Source organism: Podarcis erhardii (genome assembly GCF_964252035.2).
Source record: "Podarcis erhardii genome assembly, chromosome: 1".
In the NCBI taxonomy this organism is placed as follows: Eukaryota; Metazoa; Chordata; class Lepidosauria; order Squamata; family Lacertidae; genus Podarcis; species Podarcis erhardii.
This window is the reverse complement of record NC_138497.1, coordinates 127,632,477-127,646,972: the sequence shown is the minus strand read 5'-3', so window position 1 is coordinate 127,646,972 and position 14,496 is coordinate 127,632,477. Positions and strand designations below refer to the sequence as shown.

The following is a 14,496-nucleotide window of genomic DNA, read 5'->3' as shown; positions in this document are numbered from 1 at the left end:
TGACTTCTGATAAACGTGGCATGCAAGTCTTCATCTTCGCCACCTACAGAGGACTCCACCCTTTGCTATTATGTCTCAAGTCCTTCGGACAAAAGCCACTGCATCCACCTCACTGCCGAACTTCCATGGCCCAGGCTTATGTGCTTTTTTTCCTAATAATAATGTGCTGGAAAGGGGAAAACATCACAAGGATGAGAATCACACAGACATCTTTACGAGGAATTTGCTATCACTCACCCTGTAACTATTATTTCAGGGGAAACATTGCAATTGTGGTTGAATGGCAGATTACAGATTTATACCAGCTTCCCTCAGTCCTAGCAATAGGCTCCTAAATTTGCAAATGTCCACATCGCCCCCTGGAAAGGCGCCACTAGCTCATCACTTTCAGGAGAATTCATATACTTTTTCTTCTTCATCATCATCCTTTTTTCTCCCCCCTCCCTACATAAAAGTAGACTTGCACTATTTATAGATGGATGAGAAAGTAAAACATGCCTCTTTTTAAAGTCTGGCTTCTCCCGTAGCCTGTAATTTAGGGTAATATAATAAGTAATTTAGAATTAAAGATTTGAGACGACAGTTCAGCATTAGTGTCTTTAAGACAAAACATTCAAAATAAAACTGAAGCCACGGGAACGGACTCTATCATTAGATGCCTACTTTGGGCTAAATTTGTACCCATGGCTGCTTAAATCTCAAGCGGTTTCATTGTGACCTCTTGAAAAATAATAATAATAAAAATAGTATTATTCATTGCGGCTGAAGACCAATATAGCATATAAAAAAAAAATCATTGGGGAATTTTTTTAAGGCACAGCTCTTTAAAACACATTAATTAGTTTTTATTCCATCATGCTGGATGTTTTTTATTTGGAAAAATGGGGCTGCTTATGAACATGCTGTAGAATGGATGCCTTCATTTTCTTTCTTTCCTTTTTCGTTTTTCTTAATTTTTATTGAATGATTTTATGTTACAAAAAACAATACAGCCATATTACCACTAAATATAATTAAGAAATTAAAATTACATACATCGATATTTAGTTTGTTATTTGTTATTTACCATCTTATTTCCTCCCAAACATTGCATACAACACACAAAATGATAATAATGAAAGTAAATATTTGTCCCCTTTTATCTTCCAAAATCTTTTCTTCAACTTTGACTTCCTGTCAAGTCCCTTTGCATATATTTTATCTAACATTTGAATGTACACAAAACAATAAACCTTTCTATATAAATTTTCTAATACATTCTGAAAACATAATAAATCCTTAATTGTTATCCACCTCCCTTTAGTTCCTTTATTACTCGAATGCTATTATTGTATTTTTGAACATATCTTCCATAACCATCCCATTTTCCCGCAAATTTTTGCTTTGATGCCTTCATTTTCAGGATGGTACATTATGCTGCAGATGTGTCTTGTTTAAGTAAAACGCTTGTCGGAAGTTTGCTACGATTAATTCCGCCGTGTACTGAAGCAGGTCTAAGGCACGCCGCTCTAAGGCTTTTTAATTTTCTCGGCATAAATCAGATATTCTAGACTCCTTCCCCCCGTCTTTGTACATACGAGACGCTGACAGACAGTTGATGTCAAAGCAAACTGTTAGGAATGCTGCAAAGAATGTATATCAGGTAGTTCAGTTGAGTCCATTAACTGAAGACAACTTTTTCCCAGTCACACCTCCTAGCACAGCACATGTTCCCTGCTAATTAAGCAGTCATCTTTTAGTACGGCAAGGGAACCCTCTCTGTCTGCTGACTGCAAAGACTGGAGGGCCTTCGGCTAAAGAGGTAAGCTGGGAATTGCTAAAGAGGTAAGCTGGGAATAACCGACACAGGCCACCAGGTGTTGGGTGAAAATCAGAGCAAATCTTTATTGATTATCAGCTGGTAAGTGGGTGTCACAGTCCAGTCTATGGGCAACTGAAGTCCCGGCTGAGGACGTCGGGACCAGGGGCAAGATGGCTGGGTGGGAGCAGGAACGAGAGTCCAGAAGCCAGGGGTCCGAGGGTCAGGAAGCAAGGAGTCATGAAGTCAAGGGTCCGAGGGTCGAGAAGCAAAGAGTCATGAAGTTAGGGGTCCGAGGGTTGAGAAGCAAGGAGTCAAGAAGCCGAGGTCCAAGGATCAGGAAGCAAGAAGCCAAACGCAGCAAGGCAGGAAATGCTGACCTTATATCCCTTCCTGGCTCTTGCCACCAGGTGCAGTGAGTTACCAAGCGGCCTCACCTGTGCGGCCGCACCTTGCCTCGCCTCTCCAGAACAAACTTAGGAAGGCCCCAGTCCTGCGAAGCCCTACTGGTCCCAGGGCCTGGCTCCTGCACGCACTCCTGACAGTGGGGTTGGCATGGCGGTAGGGCAAGGATCAGTGCGCCATTGTGCTCGGCACTTGCTGATGGAATGGCAGCCAAATCACCTCTATGGGAGTCACTCACCGCTGAACCCTGTTGTGGTGTGAGCCAAGCATCTTGCTGGGAGACTAGGGTGACAAGGGTCCCTATTTTCCAGGGACAGTCCCAGATTTAAAGAACTCATTCTATTTCCAATTGGATCCCAGAATGTCCTGCTTTTCCTTAGGATGTCCCATCACACCCCCGCCCCCCGAGAGATGTTGGCGGGTATGGTAGGACAACCCCATTTTCATTGGAGAATTATTGGAGGGTATGGAGTTAGCAGCGATGAAATTAAAAGACGCTGCTTCTTGGGAGAAAAGCAATGACAAACCTAGACAGCATCGTAAAAGGAAGAGACACCACCTTGCCGACAAAGGCCCGTATAGTTAAAGCTATGGTTTTCCCAGTAGTGATGTATGGAAGTGAGAGCTGGACCATAAAGAAGGCTGATCGCCAAAGAATTGATGCTTTTGAATTATGGTGCTGGAGGAGACTCTTGAGAGTCCCATGGACTGCAAGAAGATCAAACCTATCCATTCTGAAGGAAATCAGCCCTGAGTGCTCACTGGAAGGACAGATCCTGAAGCTGAGACTCCAATATTTTGGCCACCTCATGAGAAGAGAAGACTCCCTGGAAAAGACCCTGATGTTGGGAAAGATGGAGGGCACAAGGAGAAGGGGACGACAGAGGACGAGATGTTTGGACAGTGTTCTCAAAGCTACCAGCATGAGTTTGACCAAACTGTGGGAGGCAGTGGAAGAAAGGAGTGCCTGGCGTGCTCTGGTCCATGGGGTCATGAAGAGTCGGACACAACTAAACAACAACAACATATGTTGGAAGCCAGAGTGGCTGGGGCAACCCAGTCAGATGGGCGGGGTATAAATAAATAAAATTTATGAATATGGAATAGGATGTCCTTATTTTCTTCAGAGAAATGTTGGAGGGTATGGGATAAGAGACTCCAGCCTGGATCCTTAAGACATGCCATAGCTAATTCTCACATTAGGCCCCTTATGAGGGTCCTCATTACTGCGCTGATCTTGCCCTATGCCATTTCAATCCAAAGTTGTAGCATAAGTAAGCCTATTTCACTGAAGGGTAAACCACCAACAAAAGAACGATTGGGTAAGGAGGCAAAACATTTCTTTCCAGCCTTTTAACAGCAACCCAAGGAGCTCAGTGAGGCTCAAGCCTGGGTGGGAAATTATTAGCAATGCTAAAAGAAGGCATCTAATGATAGACTTCATCCCTACGGCTTCAGATTTATTTTGAACATTCCCCCCCCTTAAAGATTCTAATGCTGAACTGTCGCCTCAACTCTTTAATTTTAAATTACTTATTATATTGCCCTAATTACAACACAGTGCCAGATTATTGTTATTTTTAAGCACCTTAGGGAGAAAGAAAGAAGCTTTGCTATTGCCACTGTGTTAAAGCTGAGTCTCATCCTTGAGAAAAGTGTTGGCGAGTGGAGGGTTTGAGGAAGACTTTTGTGCACAGCTCTAGCTATATCCCATCAGAAGCGATGTCACACCCCCCCCCCAGGGATGACACCCAAGGAGGACCGCACCCACCACACACCCCTTCTTCCACCAGTGCATCCCATAGGAGCCAACTCCTAGGGGCCGAGGTCCCTTCTCCACCCTCCTTATAAAATGGGTAAAAAGGTAAAGGTAAAGGGACCCCTGACCATTAGGTCCAGTCGTGGCCAACTCTGGGGTTGCAGCGCTCATCTCGCTTTATTGGCCGAGGGAGCCGGCGTACAGCTTCTGGGTCATGTGGCCAGCATGACTAAGCCGCTTTTGGCGAACCAGAGCAGCGCACGGAAACGCTGTTTACCTTCCCGCCAGAGTGGTACCTATTTATCTACTTGCACTTTGACGTGCTTTCAAACTGCTAGGTGGGCAGGAGAAGGGACCGAGCAACGGGAGCTCACCCCATTGTGGAGATTCGAACTGCCGACCTTCTGATCAGCAAGTCCTAGGCTCTGTGGTTTAACCCACAGCGCCACCCGCGTCCCTAATAAAATGGGTATTGTCATTCAAATGGTGTGTGTGCGCAGCATCATGTGATTGATTGTGCAGGGCGGGGCTTCCTTGCCCCTCCCCCAAATATTTTGGCACTTCTCCTCCATCCCATGGACATACGGGTAGATGGGCCATTGACCCAGATCTTCTCAGAAGCATAATGGGACAATGTTCATACGGCAGCCATGGGCTCAATCTCAACCATGTTCCACTGAAGCAGCATTTATTTATGGCAAGTGTGCCACATCAGTCATCTTTTGGATGATTCCCATCACCCCTAACAACAAAGCAGGCTGACTGGGCCTGATGGGAGTTGGGTCTGCTCCAACAACATCCGGAGGGCCACAGTTTCTCCATCCTTGGCTTCCAATAAGGTGAAAGAAAATGATTAAGAAAACAGTTGGGGCCTGATAGAAGGAAAGAGATGTGTGACTGAGCATATAATAATAATAAAAAATAATAATTATTATTATTTTTATATCCCGCTCTCCCAAAGCCGAAGCCGGGCTCAGGGCGGCTAACAACAATTAAATAATACGACATTCTAAAATCATTTCATTATAAAATTAATTCAAATCAAATTGATGGCAACCATTGGGGTAGAGTTCTGTGAAGATTGCCAAAGGAGGGAGTCAGGCTGTGCCCTGCAGCGGCGTAGCGTGGGTTGTCAGCACCCAGGGCAAGGCAAGTAATTTGTGCCCCCTAACCCGGGGCAAGGCAAGTAATTTGCGCCCCTAACCCCTTACCTGCCGCCGCTGCCAGCTTCTTCTTGCTGCTGCCTGGGCTGGTCGGGTGTGGTTCTCTCCCGCGCTCAGCGCTGCGCTGGGCGGCCGCTGCACTGTCCCTCCACCAGATAGTCCCTCCCTCGCTCTCTCTCCGCACCGCAACGCACGCCTGGCACCCTCCCCCTCCACAGTGGGCGGCGACCCGGCAGCTCGGATCGGATTCGCACAGCCAGCACTGCAGTGAGAGAGAGAGAGTGAGCCAGGTAGGGGCAGAGAGCTGTGAGTGCGAGCGCCCCCCCCAAATGTTGTGCCCGGTGCGGCTGCCCCCCCCCGCTACGCCACTGGTGCCCTGGCCAAAGGCCTGGTGGAACAGCTCTGTCTTGCAGGCCCTGCGGAAAGATGTCAAGTCCCGCAGAGCCCTGGTCTCTTGTGACAGAGCGTTCCACCAAATCGGAGCCACAGCCGAAAAAGCCCTAGCTGTGGTTAAGGCCAGCCTAACCTCTCTGTGGCCTGGGACCTCCAAGATGTTTTTGTTTGAAGATCGTAAGTTCCTCCGTGGGACATATCAGGAGAGGCGGTCCCATAGGTATGAGAGTCCGAGGCCGTATAGGGCTTTAAAGGTTAAAACCAGCACCTTAAACCTGATCCTGTACTCCATATGAGTCTCCATTTTAAAAGTAAGGGCCAGTCCTGTGCAATAAATGTAAGCTCTTGTGGACCGGGCAGCAGGAAAGAGGGAGGAAGATAACAGATTTCTCTGCAGAGTTCTCTGTGGAGATCCCTTCGCACCCATACAGCTTTGGTTTTTAAGCAGAGTTGCCACCCGCTGAAAGAAATCGTAACTGCTGCACCATAGGAGCTTGAGCTGATCAGTCTATCTGCTGAAATCTGCTTGTGAATAAAGTAAGCTTCTTACGAAAGGAGCATGTTTCTTTGTTTCTCAGAGATCATTTTATTTTGTTTTTATTTTGATTCAATTGATGAATCGCTTCCCGTAAAATATCTCAAAGCGATTTCGCAGTGAAAACATCAACAATAAAAATAATTAAAAACAACCCCGTATATGCAAACAATTAAAAATGATTTCATGTGTAAAAACCATTTCGAATCCAACACAGGACAGTCTGGGATAAATGTCTCCACTTAAAAAGGCTTGTTGAAAAAAAAAGGAAGGTCTTCAGGGGGCAACGAAAAGAGACGGGAGCCTGCCTGATACATAACGGGAGGGAGTTTGAAAGCGTAGGTGCTGTCATACTAAAGGCTTGATGCCGACATCCTACGGAATGGACCTCCTGATGAGAAGGCATCTGCTGGCTTGTGTGTTGTTTCAAGCATCGCTTTTGAAGAGGAATTTCCTAGTCTGCAAGAAAAAAGGGTGAATGTCTCTTGTTAGACACTGTTTGCCATGTTTCCTGATGAAGCGGGGTGCCTTTTTCATTCAAAGGATGCCGCACTCTTATTGGCTGAAGAGCCAACCCCAAACCCTGCCAGGCAACTTGGAAGGTGGTGGTGGTGAAAGAAGACCATCTTCTCACTTGCTTCTCCTGTTTTCAACTGTGGCGTTTGCCCTCCTAGGTGTGTGACATCATACTGGGTTCATAAGGAAAGGGTTAACTAACTGTAAAATAACTAACCAATGGGAACCCAAGGGGAGGAGTTAGGAGTTAGAGTTAGAGTGGTTAAGAAGTCAGTCTGGGGTTAGAGAAGAGACGGAGAGGTTAAGTCTGTGGGTTGGGCTAGTCTGATGTGAGAGAGAATTTGTTAAGAGGAGTCAGTCCAACAGTTGATATAATCAGTCAGAAGGTATTAGGAAGGTATAGGCCGGTAAAGAAACTAAAGTTAAGATACTGTCAGGAATATTTTCTGAGAAACCATAAACTTGTTAATGTTTATAAAATTAATTTGTTTATTTGGTTCAAGTTTAACAACTGTCTGGACTCAGTGTTTACCCGAGAGTAACGGGTTGGTGGCAGCGGGGAAGCGAGCCCAGTGGTGGCACAGGGATCAATAGACCGTTAAACGTCCGGGGACCCTGTGTGATCGCCACATCAACCTCCTCCTCCTCCTCCTCCTCCTCCTCCTCCTCCTCCTCCTCCTCCTCCTCCTCCTCCTTCCTCCTCCTCCTCCTCTTTCTGAGATTGCCCTTCTCATTGGACTAAGCATCCCAGGGCTGGCATAATTTTTTCCCCATTCTGGGGGCATGTGAAGAGCATGGAAGGGGCATGGAATCCAGTAGATCCAAAGCTTCCCGTGCCTACCCCTCAAATGCTCCTCTTTCTGTTGTCTCCATCATTGGAGCTCTAAGTACAAGGGAGTAGCAGTCATGGTTCTTTTTGCTCTGGTTTTGAGGGGCCTTCCAAGGGTGGCTCTTCCTCTCCAACGTTTGTCCTCCTTCTCCATCCATAGAGGGACAGGTCCACAATACCCAGTGGCCTTGAGGATGCCCTCTGGAGGACCATAGGATTTTGGTCTGAAATGGATCAGTCTGATCAATTAAGCCAGGCTTCCTCAACCTCAGCCCTCCAGATGTTTTGAGACTACAGTTCCCATCATCCCTGACCACTAGTCCTACTAGCTAGGGATCATGGGAGTTGTACATCTGCAGGGCCGAGGATGAGGAAGCCTGAATTAAGCATTGCATTCCCTCCCCCTCAAGCAAATGCATCACTCTCAGCTGCTGAACTAGTCAGTTACTGTGGGAATTAAACTCTCATTTAGCAGAGTTTTGCGGAAGTCAGCCCTGGGTCGTCTGACCCTTTACTTAGTTCCCTCCTATGAAAACTATGCAAGACACTCTCTTTTAAAGTTTAAATAACATACAGTGGTGCCCCGCAAGATGAATGCCTCGCAAGACGAAAAACTTGCTAGACGAAAGAGTTTTCCGTTTTTTGAGGTGCTTCGCAAGACGAATTTCCCTTTGGGCTTGCTTCGCAAGACGAAACGTCTTGTGAGTTCTTGCGAGTTTGTTTCTTTTTTCTTAAAGCCGCTAAGCCGTTAATAGCCGCTAAGCCGCTAAGCCGTTAATAGCCGCTAAGCTGCTAAGCCGCTAATAGCCGCTAAGCCGCTAAACCGCTAATAGCCGTGCTTCGCAAGATGAAAAAACCGCAAGACGAAGAGACTCGCGGAACGGATTAATTTCGTCCTGCGAGGCACCACTGTATAACATTTTCTTGGTGCTCTTGCAGATTAAATATACTGTGCAGGTGATTGATACGTATGCTACTAAGACTAAGACGTCTTACATAGTTTAAACTGTTACAGACTAACTCTGAGGCAGACAACAGCACAACACAACATACCTGCTGCTCTAACTGCTAAAGACTGTTAGCTACTAACTGCTATAACTGAAATAACTGCCACAGAGTGTATGGCGTCATAGAGTTCTACGGCTCTTGCAATTAACCCTTGACATATGCATTTTGGATGCTAGCATCCCACAGTTAAAGGTAAAGGTAAAGGGACCCCTGACCATTAGGTCCAGTCGTGGCCGACTCTGGGGTTGTGGCACTCATCTCGCTTTACTGGCCGAGGGAGCCGGTGTACAGCTTCCAGGTCATGTGGCCAGCATGACTAAGCCGCTTCTGGCAAACCAGAGCAGCGCACAGAAACGCCGTTTACCTTCCCGCTGGAGTGGTACCTATTTATCTACTTGCACTTTGACGTGCTTTCAAACTGCTAGGTTGGCAAGAGCAGGGACCGAGCAACGGGAGCTCACCTCGTCGCGGGGATTCGAACCGCCGACCTTCTGATCGGCAAGTCCTAGGCTCTGTGGTTTAACCCACAGTGCCACCCGCGTCCCTTATCCCACAGTTATGGTCCATCTAAAAGGTGGTTGTGTGTGATGGCCCCCTATTGGATGGTGCCTGTTAACGTAGCTAGTAAACAGCAACGCAATGGAGGAAGTTGCCTTACGATGAGTCAGATCTTTGGCCCGTCCCGCTCAGTACTGTCTATGCTGACTGGCAATGGCTCTCCAGAGTTTCGGCGAACTGTTTCCCAGTCCTACCGGGAAGAGATGTTAGAGGTTGGAGCTGGGGCTTTCAACATTCAAAGGACATGCTCAACCGGGGAGCCATGCCCCACGCCAACAAGCCTTCTGACCTGCTGGCCCAGTTACCTTTTCTTTCTTGCTCAGCTTCCTTTGATATGCTCTGCTCTGCTCTGATTCTCACTGCCAGGACGTTTTCCAGATTCAGCAACAACCTCTTCTTCTACTGTATCTCACCATAGCTGTCAACCGTCCCTTATTTGGCAGGAAAGTCCCTTATCCCAGCGCCGTGTCCCACTGCTGTCCCTTATTGATGATGTCCCTTAAATTTCCCGGGTTTCAAAGGAAGCAGCTCTTTTCCCTCCCTCCCTGCCGGCCAGGGAGGAGGGAGGCTCCAACTGTGTTGCTTGGCTGCGTTGCTCACCCAATAAGGAGTCTAAGAACGACTGGGGGGGTGGAGCTTGCATGCCTTGTGCCGATCAAATCAGCTGCGTTGCCTGGGGACTCGCCTTTGCTCAGAGCTTCCCAGCGGAGAGGTGACGGTGGTTTTCCTTGCTGCATCCCCTTTGCTGGGTTGCTGTGCTGTGGGAACCACCGCTTGAGGCTTTGTTTGGCTGCTGGCTGGGCTTTCTGCCTGTGGCTTGGAGGGGCTCAGAAGTTGAACATAACCTGTTTTCGGATAATCCCTTATTTTGGCTGCTGGTCCCTTATTTTCAAATCTATAAGTTGACAGCTATGTATCTGACTTCCCGGGGTCCATTTCCCCCCTACAAGGAACTGAATGGACTGGCAGATTCTAGGAACTTGCTTGGTCCTTGAATGCACTGAACCATCACACTCGCTTGTATGTTACTGGAGAAGAGTTTACAGTTTGGAGAAAAGAGAAAAACAAATGTTCTGCATTAAACTTCGTAACTTTGTTGTGGTGTTTTGACTTTTCGGAACATTGGGTGTGGCTACCACATCTTTAGACTTTCAGTTAAGGATCTGTAATTCCGAAAACTGGTCCAAACTTTTCCTTTGGATGTCGCATACGCCATTCTCATTGATTTCACTGCTCTTCCAAAACCAGAATTTAGCTCAGAGTCAAGGAACGATAAAAGCAATATTCTTTCTCCATGTTTTCCTAAATTTAGATCAGTAGTTGGGCTATTCTCCAGGATCAAGGAAAGGAAGAGTTGGATTTTACACATAGGCTGAAATAAAAAACAGGTCTTGCTATGTTAAGTATCTGCTCTGTTTTAAGGGTATAATTTACCTGCTGTGGGGAACTGAGCATACCTTCCAACGTTTCTCCAATGAAAATAGGGATGCTGATGATAAGAATAAGAATAAGAATTTTTAAAATAACTTTTTTATTCAAAATTAAAACAAAACATATCCAGAAACATATCATCCTTATTTCCCCCCCCCCATTTTTCCTCCCTCCCCCTCCCTCCCCCTCCCTCCCCCCACAGAACCCACCCACCCCCAGCCCCGGACTTCCAGTTCCAGACTTTGATTTCTCTAAAAGTGCTGTTTTCTGCATGTTACACGGTTGTATAGATCCTCAAACTATTTAGCTGATTATTATCAATAAAAAGTTTGTGAGTGTTTATTCAAAACCAGCCAAGGAGTCCAGTTTGCTTTGTTGCGTCTTCAAATACTTTGCAGAGGGTTCCCATTCATCTTTAAAGTCACAGTTATCCTTGTCCCGTAGCTTGTATGTCAGTTTTGCCAGTTGTGCATAGTCCATCAATTTTTCTTCCCATGATTCTTTAGTTGGGGTTTCTTCACTCTTCCCTCCTTGTGCTATTAAAACTCTTGCGTCCGTTGTTGCTTACATGAAGATGTTTTTCAGCTTTTTTGGCAGATCTTTCCCTACAATCCCTAATAAAAATGCTTCAGGTTTTTTAACAAATGTTAAATGGAACATTTTCTTCAATTTGTTGTAAATCATTTCCCAAATTTTTTTACCTTACCTTACAATCCCACCACATATTACCATACAATCCCTCCCCAGAGTGGCTGGGGAGGCCCAGCCAGATGGGCGGGGTATAAATAATAAATTATTATTATTATATGATAAAATGTCCCCTCCTTTTCCTTACACTTCCAACATACATTTGAACTAGTTTTGTACATTTCCCCTAACTGCACTGGTGTTGTGTACCATCTGTACATCATCTCCATGTAATTCTCCTTCAATAGGGAACAATCTGTAAATTTTAAATCAGTTTTCCATAATTTTTCCCAATCTTCCATCATAATGTTGTGACCTACATCTTGTGCCCATTTAATCATAACTGATTTTAACTCTTCATCTTTCGTCTCTCATTCTAATAGTATGCTGTATGCGGCCTTCAATAATAATAATAATAATAATAATAATAATAATAATAATAATGCTATTATTCATACCCCGCACATCTGACTGGGTTGCCCCAGCCACTCTGGGCAGCTTCCAACACATATAAAAACATAATGAAGCATCAAACATGAAAGACCTTCCAAAATAATAACACCTTAGAGAGCTCCACTTCTCACCATCTTTCACAAACTACAGTTCCCATGATTCTTTTTTTTTGGGGGGGGGGGTTGTCATGGTGAGGATCTGCCCTAAAGTGAGCACAATATGCCAGACCACATAAGCTTCCTGTTTGCAGTGTTGCATCCTGTTTGGTGCACGAGAGAATTTGTAAGTGCCGTTGTGACGTTACCATATATGAGAGAGTGCTGGAGGGGAAATAGTTAAATAGGTTGCACAGACAGGACCCAGGGGGGTGGAGTCAGTGGGTCTATAAAGGAGTTCTGGGAGGAGTTCTGAGTTAGTTCATTGGGAGTTGTGGGTGGGCGGTTGGTTAGTTTGGGTGGGTTGGCTGGTTGGGAAAGGCAGTTGGTAATAGAGAGACAGTTAGGGCAGTTGGTCCTTGAGTGTGGGGTGGTAGCAGAGATAGAGAGAGGAACATAAGACTAAGAAAGTAAAGAGGAACACTGTTTGGAATGCTGTAATAGTTTGTTTTAAGTCTGAAATAAAATACACTCTTCTTTATGAATTGAAAAGCTGACTGAGACTGAAGTGATTTTACCAGGGAGGACCTGGTTGGTGGCAGCGGATTAGTGGTGTACGGGTGTGAGACGGCCGGGGACTCCGTACGAACGCCACAGCCGTCTCTTCTCTTAAACTGAAGGAGGGGGCGGGCTAATCCTGGAACTCTTCCTTGCTTCTTCCTAAATATTCCAAAGCTTTTTGTTTATAGATAAAAGGAGACCAAAAAAAAAATTCCCTCCTCCTCAGACCCCCGCCCCAACCCCCTAATCTTACGTAAACTAACTCAATAAATTATGAGCTGAAACTCTGGAGATCAATAATTCATCAGTGCTATGGCTTTTTTTTCTGCCTTGCTGCAAAACATTTGTACCCACTTGTAATATTTTGTTGTATTTTTAAATACTGTCATAACCTTGAGACCAGTGGCACTTTGCCTGTAGTAATTGTTTCCTAGCGACATCCCTCCCCTTTGAATATTTGAAGCCGAGTCTCGAACATGTTTACTCAGAAGTAAGCCCGGCTGAGCTCAGTGGTAACTTACTTCCTGGCGAATAGGTTTAGGGTCCTAAATAAACGTAAAATGGTTTATAAAAGAAGTTTCCATTTAAAAAAAAATAGCAAAAGGAACTGTGATTCAGGCGCCAGTTGTGTCGCACAGTGTAATAATGCATAGACTTTGCAGAGATGCCTCTCTGCTTGGTCTTCGTCCTCTGCTTTTAGGTAAGGTAAAGGGACCCCTGACCATTAGGTCCAGTTGTGACCAACTCTGGGGTTGCGGCGCTCATCTCGCTTTATTGGCCGAGGGAGCCGACATACAGCTTCCCGGTCATGTGGCCAGCATGACTAAGTCGCTTCTGGTGAACCAGAGCAGCGCACAGAAACGCCGTTTACCCTCCTGCTGGAGTGGTACCTATTTATCTACTTGCACTAGTGTGCTTTCAAACTGCTAGGTTGGCAGGAGCATGGACCGAGCAACGGGAGCTCACCCCGTCGCGGGGATTCGAACCGCCGACCTTCTGATCCCGTCTAATAAAATGTTATGAAATGCCACCATAGTTAGGCTTGCCATATTTCAAGACACCCCCGAAAGTTGTTGAGCCTTTGAAAACCCAGACGTATGGTAGCTCTAACCGTAGTGAAGGTAAAAAGTGAAACAGACTTTGGATGAGCGACAGGTGAGTGTGACTCAGCAAAAGCAAATCTTCTCAGCTTAGAAGAAACTTTTAGCCCGATGCCCCTTAGCGTTTTTCTTTCTAGAGAAGGCAGGTTCCCTGTGCTTCAGTCTCTCTTCTGTCAGGGAGCCAACTCTTATCCAACAGACACCAATCTGTCTCCCTCCTCTCTTTGTCAGTCAAAGGTGTCAGTGTTACATCCTCTCCTTCTCCTCCTAGAGTGGTGTCACTCATTCCTGCTTTCTCTTTTTATTAATGATTTTTTTCTCTCTTTTGCATGGATATGTCATTACTGTTCCATACTTCTCTTATGCAGATGGCACGACTGTGCATTTTAATGGCAAATCTGTTTCTCACATAACGACTGAACTGCAAAAAGATTTTGACAGACTGGATCCAAGAAAACAAACTGGATTTGAATGCAGCAAAAACTAAAACAATGCCTTTTGGCTTTCCTAATCATCCGAGCTCAAATTGCAATTTTCCTTGGAAGTCACAAATCTGCAGAAGATTAAAGTTTGAAAGTTGGGAAAGTTGTTCTGACCGACGAGATAGATCATGTAGGAATGAGCAGATTTCCTCCATTGCATTGCTTTTTTTGTGTTTTGTTTCATAGGATCACTCTGCCTTGTGCTTAAGACAGAACAAAAATGGTCTCTCTGTCATATTTGTAGGTGGTGAAATGTGAGGAGGGCATTTTGTCAACAGAATTTTTAAGGGGGTGTTGGAGGTAATTTTCTCCAGCACTTCCCCCCCCCTCGGAAAAATTGACTTCTGGTAATTTTGGATTTGAAATTCTGGTAAATTTGCAGGGACGTGGGTGGCGCTGTGGGTTAAACCATAGAGCCTAGAACTTGCCAATCAGAAGGTCGGCAGTTCGAATCCTTGCGACGGGGTGAGCTCCCGTTGCTCAGTCCCTGCTTCTGCCAACCTAGCAGTTCAAAAGTACACCAAAAAAGTGAAAGTAGATAAATAGGTACCTCTCCGGCGGGAAGGTAAATGGCATTGGCGTGCGCTGCTCTGGTTCGCCAGAAGTGGCTTAGTCATGCTGGCCACATGACCTGGAAGCTGTATGCCGGCTCCCTTGGCCAATAAAGCGAGATGAGCGCCGCAATTCCAGAGTCGGCCACGACTGGACCTAATGGTCAGGGGT

The 14,496-nt window shown here is 45.8% G+C and overlaps 1 long non-coding RNA gene across 1 annotated transcript; it reads right to left on the bottom strand.

Annotated features, from left to right (window-relative positions):
* Positions 1-4,922: 4,922 nt before the first annotated feature.
* Positions 4,923-10,329, bottom strand: LOC309335718. The gene is made up of 3 exons (XR_014153656.1): positions 8,452-10,329; positions 5,495-6,512; positions 4,923-5,064 (listed from the first exon to the last, which is right to left on the bottom strand). It is a non-coding gene; the product is annotated as an uncharacterized lncRNA (long non-coding RNA).
* Between the last annotated feature and the right edge of the window lie 4,167 nt (positions 10,330-14,496).